This window comes from Papio anubis, chromosome 8, assembly GCF_008728515.1.
Source record: "Papio anubis isolate 15944 chromosome 8, Panubis1.0, whole genome shotgun sequence".
NCBI classification, from domain to species: Eukaryota; Metazoa; Chordata; class Mammalia; order Primates; family Cercopithecidae; genus Papio; species Papio anubis.
The window spans coordinates 43,896,361-43,903,608 of NC_044983.1; the positions used below are offsets into that span (position 1 = coordinate 43,896,361).

Sequence of the window (7,248 nt, forward strand, 5' to 3'; positions counted from 1 at the left end):
TCGGGGGTTTTCGTGAAATCCCATAGGCACACTTGCCAAGCCTCAAATATTAGGTTGAATTACAGTTTCTAATCCCTCCCCTCCCCTAGTCCTGTGCCTTATTTCTCCTGGAGGTTTTGTCCCCAGCTTCGGGGCCTGAGAGGGGAAAGGTTGACAGGAGCGGGTCTGGGCTCCACTGTGAGCACAGAAACACCGGCGCCGAGGCACTCTCGGGACCCCCCGGGGCTGCGGGGCCCTGCGGGGACAGCCCCAGGCCCGGAGCTGCAGAAACACCTAGACCCCGTACCTCCTGGAACCACGCGTCCATGTGCACAGACATTCCTGGGGGCAGGCTCCTGTCCTTTAACAGAGTCTCAAAGGAGTCTTCAAAAACAAAAAGTTTACAAGCCCTGATAGGGAAAACAGAAGGATGATAACACAGAGAGGGACTTTCCCGGGAGAGGACGGCTTCCAGGGACTGAGAAAGTATGGGCAGGTGGGCGGGGCGGGGCGCCATCCAGGCACGGCTGGTGCGGGGAGTCCCCAGACCCCCCAGCAGTGGGAAGCACCTCCCCCATTCACGCCGGGCAGGACACCGGTCAGGCTGGGGAGGCCGCTCAAGGGCCGGCCGGGGAGTACGGGACTCGACTCGGGGGCCTGCGGCAGGAGCCAAGCATCGTCGCAGGGCAACCAGCAGAACTGAGAGGCAGGCGCCGGGGCGAAGGCTGGAGGGAGCCACGTTGAGGGCAGGAGCCCCGAGCCCTCTAGGGCAGCGCCGATCTGCCCGCCGCGTCCCGCCGAGCTGGGGCTCCCTCCGTGGCCTGCGCAGTCAGGGTCGCCAAGCCGCCCGGAATGGCTCAGGCTTCCAAAAGGAGCAGGCGCCAAAAAGAACTTTGCCCGCCGGGTGATGCAGATGATGAAACTTTCCAAAATGACGCTGAGAGCTGAGTATGTTCCTTTCTACTTAGGATGGGAAAAATTCAGTAAGGTACAGTTTTCAATAAATCTCTCAGAAGAGTGATAGGAAGATGGTGAGAATATGGACGACATGGTGTGAAGTCAAGGAAGTTTTGGAGGCCGTCCATTTTAATATGTAACCAAAATGAAGCAGGTCCGTGTTTAAGCTGTCACGTTATCCTCAGCACCAATGAAGAGGTGCTGGGTGGGTTCTTTCTTTCTTTCTTTCTTTCTTTCTTTCTTTCTTTCTTTCTTTCTTTCTTTCTTTCTTTCTTTCTTTCTTTCTTTCTTTCTTTCTTTCTTTCTCCTTCCTTCCCTTCCTTCCTTCCTTCCTTCCTTCCTTCCTTCCTCTTTCTTTCTCTTTCTTTCTTCTTTCTTTCTTTCTTTCTTTCTTTCTTTTCTTTCTTTTCTTTCTTTCTTTCTTTCTTTCTTTCTTTCTCTTCTTTCTTCTTTCTTTCTTTCTTTCTTTCTTTCTTTCTTTCTTTCTTTCTTTCTTTCTTTCTTTCTTTTTCTTTCTTTCTTTCTCGTCTTTCTTCCTTTCCTTCTTTCTTCCTCCTCCTCCTCCTCCTCCTCCTTCTCCTCCCTGAGCTAGGCTCTCACTCTGTGGTTCAGACTGGAGTGCAGTGGCATGAACAAGGCTCTCACTGCACCCTTGAACTCCCAGGATCAAGTGATCCTCTGTCCTCCCCTTCCCCAGTAGCTGGGCCTACAGGCACATGCCACCAAGCCCTGCTAATTTGTAAATTTTTGTTGCCATGTTGCCCAGGCTGGTCTCAAACACCTGAACTCAAGTGGTCCTCCCACGCTGGCCTCTGAAAGTGCTGGGATTGGAGGTGTGAAGCACCTCTCCTTGGTCAGTGCTGGATTTTCTGGTTCTTGGTTTACAGAGCAGGTGACTGAGGGTGAGCTGAATTCGGAGACTTGCTCATCCCTCATACTCACACCTGTGACGGAGCTCACAGTGTCTTCCCTGACAGGACATTTATTTGCATTGCTTTTAGGCGGGGGCTCTGTGACCCTGTCTCAGGCACACCTGCCTGAGCCAGGGTCGTGATTCCAGTCTCCTCACCTCCTGATTCTTCTTGCCTTCCTGAGGGCCTGCCTGGCTTCCTGTCTGTCTGTGTGCAATTGTATGTACAGGTCCTCTCTAATGACCCTGTGTGGGCTTTCTGTGGCTTAGGTGGTGGGTGTAGGGTGTGCTGTTGTGAGAGTAGGCTGCTTTAGAAGGAGCAGTGCCAGGCATTCAGGATGCCCTGTCCCCCGAGGAATAGCAAGGGCCCACCCACCCCATCAGGAAGCACCTCTGTGGCTGACAGACAGAAGCTGGAATCTTGAGGCACACGATCTTCATGGTTGTGTAGGGGCCATCAGTTTCCAAGTACCCGGTGGTCTACCATGAGAACAGCAGTGGGTCCTCAGGGCAAGAAGAAGCCAATGGGACATAGAGAAGCAGGGAAGGCAAGTAGGACGGTGGGGTGCAGAAGGAATTCGGTTTCCTGAGCCCTTGGAGGAGTGAACCATCTACCCCAATGGCCTCTGCTCAGACCACTGTGTGGCATGGGGAAGCAACTTTCCACACAGCTTCCTCTGGGAGAAGCAGGTTTGTAGGCAGCTTTTCAGAAGAACAGCATCCACTGGGGGGCTCTGTGGGCCTCAACCTCATCACTGTCCACCTGGTGACAAGGGCTTACTGCTCCTCCCTCTACAGCTGGGTGGAGGGAAGAAACAGAGAAATCAAACCCACTCTTGCAGACACACCTGGGCTGATCCACAAGTGTCATTTGATTGCAGCCTCATAAAAACATTCCCAGATGCTATTATTACTCTCATTTTTTTTTTTTTTTTGAGACAGAGTTTCACTTTTGTTGCCCAAGGTGGAGTGCAATGGCGCCATCTCAGCTCACTGCAACCTCTGCCTCCCAGGTTCAAGCAATTCTCTTGCCTCAGCCTCCTGAGTAGCTGGGATTACAGGCACACGCCACCACACCCGGCTAACTTTTTGTATTTGTAGTACAAACGGGGTTTCACCATGTTAGCCAGGCTGGTCTTGAACTCCTGACCTCAGGTGATCCGCCTTCGTCAGCCTCCTAAAGTGCTGGGATTACATGCGTGAGCCACCGCGCCCGGCCTCTCATTCTTTTAAATGAGGAAATGGAAGTCCAGAAATACATTAGTTAACAGTAGCTGTTGTAAAAAATAAACCACTAAATGTATAAAGATTTAAAAATGACAGGCAGGGCACAGTGGCTCATGCCTGTAATCCCAGCACTTTGGGAGGCTGAGGCAGGTGGATCACGAGGTCAAGAGATTGGAGACCATCCTGGCCAACATGGTGAAACTCCGTCTCTACTAAAAATACAAAAAATAGCTGGACATGGTGGTGCATGCCTATAGTCCCAGCTACTCTGGAAGCTGAGAATTGCTTGAACCCGGGAGGTGGAGGTTGCAGCGAGCTGAGATCGCGCCACTGCACTCCAGCCTGGCGACAGAGAGAGACTGTCTCAAAAAAATATATATATATATATATATATATATATATATATGTATGTATATATGTGTATACACACACACACACACACATGTATAAAACAAATGTGTATTTCTCATTCATTTAAATTTCAATGGAAATCTCAATGGGTGTTCATTCTCAACTCTCCTCCAGGGCACAGCTCAGGGATGTGGTTCTATGCTCAGGACTTGTCATTTTCCATAAATTTGCCGTGCTTTGTCCCCCTGGTGAAGTTGATTTAAATTTGGTGAGAATGGCATTTTAGAATTAGAGCGAACCATAGCAACAAATGGTCCAAGTCACGTATTTTATTGAATAAGAAACTGAGACTTAAAGAGATTGGGAGGTTAACCAAAATCTCAAAATTAGGTAATATAAAAAGTAGGTCATGCATTTGGTTTTACAGACGCATACAGATAAGGCTTTTTTCCTCCTCAATAAATTAAAAAACAAAGTACAGATTAAACTCAGCTCCCAAGTGCAGACATAAAGTGTGGGGTTCAAAGTTCTTCTACAAACCTTGGTTTGAATATTTTGGCAAGGAAAAAAGAAATGCATGTGGCTCTGGTAGCAATGTCTTTTGAGGAGTAACATTAGGCTTCTTTTGCAGCCCCCCACTTAAATGTCCATCTTTCTTTCAAAATATTTGTTCCTCTTTATTGGCTTACAGTGTGTTCCCAATAGGTGGTAAGTGAGGTTTCCTGATTAACCATCAAAGGGGTGAGCTTGATTATATCTTATTTTTGGTATTTCCCATATTCCCAATAAACATGTAATGTGAGGTTAGGACAGGAAGCAAGGAAACAGACGGTCTGCAGACCTTCATAGGGCTCTTGAGTGTGGCAGGTGGGACCCTACTTGTAGGATTAGGATGCAAAGGGCTGACTCTAAGAGAAGAAGAAAGGAGAACAATGGAGAAAGGTGAGTCAAGATAGTTGTAGTGCAGATAGCACATGTAGGGAGGGGAGGAAGGCGTGATGGCTATATTTCATCTTTTGATTCACTTCTCTCTGAAGCTGAAGAATGAAATCAACTCTCTCCTTAGGAGATGAAAATCCAGCTTCACCATCTCCATTGCAGAATGTCTGCTTGTCTCACTAAGTGGACTTCCATATGTGGTGTGGATGACATGAACTGCACAGGGCTAGGGGCTGACCAGAGCAAAGGTCAGATTCTAATCTTCAAGCATCATATTTATCTTTTCACCACACCCTTATCTTCCATTTCCTTCCACCAAATAAAGGGTAAAAGAAAGAATAACAACAAGAAAAACTGTCAACAGCAATGGGGTGTGATCTGCAATAAAGCCCTGAAAACCTTCATTTGCTGATATCAATGCATTCAGGACAAAAACCATCACTGCTCCTTCCTGATTGGCCTTGAGATCAGGCAGGCAGCCCTGACGAAACCCGAACTAGTGGGGTCGGGAGACACACACAACATGTTGAGAAGATTGTTATCAAAATGCAACGTATGAGTAGCCCCTTTCTCTTTTGGTTCTAGGCACTTTAGGAGCCGCGGCTTAAGGTGCAAACATGGCCAAGTCCAAGACCCACACCACACACAACCAGTTCTAAAAATGGCACAGAAATGATATCTAGAAACCCTGATCACAAAGATACAAATCTCTTAAGGGAGTGGACCCCAAGTTCCTGAGGAACATACGCTTTGCCAAGCACAAGAAGGGCCTAAAGAAGATGCAGGCCAACAGTGCCAAGGCCGTGAGTATAGGTGCCGAGGCTATCAAGGACCTTGTAAAGCCCAAGGAGGTTAAGCCTGAGATCCCAATGGGTGTCAGTCGCAAGCTCAATCAACCTGCCTACATTGCCCACTCCAAGCTTGGGAAGCGTGGTTATGCCCGCATGGCCAAGGGGCTCAGGCTGTGCTGGCCAAAGACCAAGACCAAGGATCAAACCAAGGCCCAGGCTGCAGCTCCAGCTTCAGTTCCAGCTCAGGCTCTCAAAGGTGCCCAGGCCCCTACAAAGACTTCAGAGTAGATATCTCCGTCTGCCAACGTGAGGACAGGACTGGTACTACCCCTGCCCCCACCCGGGCTGCCATCTGCATGGGGCTGGGGTCCTCTTGTGCTATTTGTGCAAATAAACCTGAGCCAGGAAAAAAAAAAGACAACTTGTGTTGTATGCTTATTTTATTTGTACATACAATAAGTCGAGGTTTGCATACTGATTGTTTAAAGTGAGATAAAAAAATTGTAAAAAAAAATAAGTCATTGGTTTTGGACAATATGTTTCATTCCTGTTTAGTTGTTTGTAGTTGCCAAATCTACAAAAGTGCAGAACTTTAAAAAACCCTGGTTAAAATCTCTTGGAAAACATACAATCTTCCAGAAATTCCTCTGAGTTTTCCTTTAAGTTCGACAACAAATGGAAAGAAGTTGATTTGTTGTCCTTCAACCCACGGTAACAAAGGTGGAGGTGTAAGTTTGTAGTTTGAAGAATTTCATTCTTATCAATTGTGTCAAGCAAAGTTGAAATAAATTACATTAATTTTATGTAAATTAGTTTCCTGAGCTCTTTTAAAGTCTTGAGTGATTTTTTTTTTTTTTTGTATTTTGTACTTTTTTTCCTTTTGTTTCTCTCATTTTCTCAGTTTTCTTTTTCTTTTTTTTTTTAAATTATACTTTAAGTTCTGGGATACAGGCTGGGCGTGGTGGCTCACGCCTGTAATCCCAGCACTTTGGGAGGCTGAGGTGGGTGGATCACAAGGTCAGGAGATCGAGACCATCCTGGCTAGCACGTTGAAACTCTGTCTCTACTAAAAATACAAAAAATTAGCTGGGCGTGGTGGCGGGCACCTGTAGTCCCAGCTACTCAGGAGGCTGAGGCAGGAGAATGGCGTGAACCTGGGAGGTGGAGCTTGCAGTGAGCCGAGATCGTGCCACTGCACTCCAGTCTGGGAGACACAGCGAGACTCCGTCTCAAAAAAAAAAAAAGTTCTGGGATACATTTACAGAACGTGCATGTTTGTTACATAGGTATACATGTGCCATGGTGGTTTCCTACACCCATCAACCCATCATCTACATTAGGTATTTCCCCAATGCTATCCCTACTTTAGCCCTCCACCTCCCGACAGGCCCCAGTGTGTGATGTTCCCCTCCTTTTGTCCATGTGTTCTCATTGTTCAACTCCCACTTATGAATGAGAACATGCAGTGTTTGGTTTTCTGTTCCTGTATTAGTTTGCTGAGAATGATGGTTTCCAGCTTCATCTATGTCCCTGAAAAGGTTATGATCTCACTCCTTTTTATGGCTGCTTAGTATTCCATCGTGTATATGTGCCACATTTTCTTTATCCAGTCTGTCACTGATGGGCATTTTGGTTGGTTCTAAATCCTTGCTATTGTGAATAGTGCTGCAATAAATATATGTGTGCATGTGTCTTTATAGTAGAATGATTTATACCCCTTTAGACATATACCCAGTAATGGTACTACTGGGTCAAATGATATTTTGGTTCTAGATCTTTAAGGAATTGTCACACTGTCTTCCACAATGGTTGAACTAATTTACACTCCCACCAGCAGTGTAAAAGCTTTCCTATTTCTCCACATCCTCTCCAGCATCTGTTGTTTCCTGATGTTGTTTCCTGTTGTTTTTAATGATCGCCATTCTAACTGGCATGAGATGGTATCTCACTGTGGTTTTGGTTTACATTTCTCTAGTGACTAGTGATGATGAGCTTTTTTTCATATGTTTATTGGCTGCATAAATGTCTTCTTTTGAGAAGTGTCTGTTCATATCCTTCACTCACTTTTTGATGGGATTGTTCATTTTTCTTTTG

The 7,248-nt window shown here is 46.5% G+C and overlaps 1 pseudogene; it reads left to right on the forward strand.

Moving 5' to 3' along the window:
• The first annotated feature begins 3,486 nt into the window (after positions 1–3,486).
• LOC110743884 lies at positions 3,487–5,981 on the forward strand (annotated as a pseudogene).
• Positions 5,982–7,248: the final 1,267 nt, after the last annotated feature.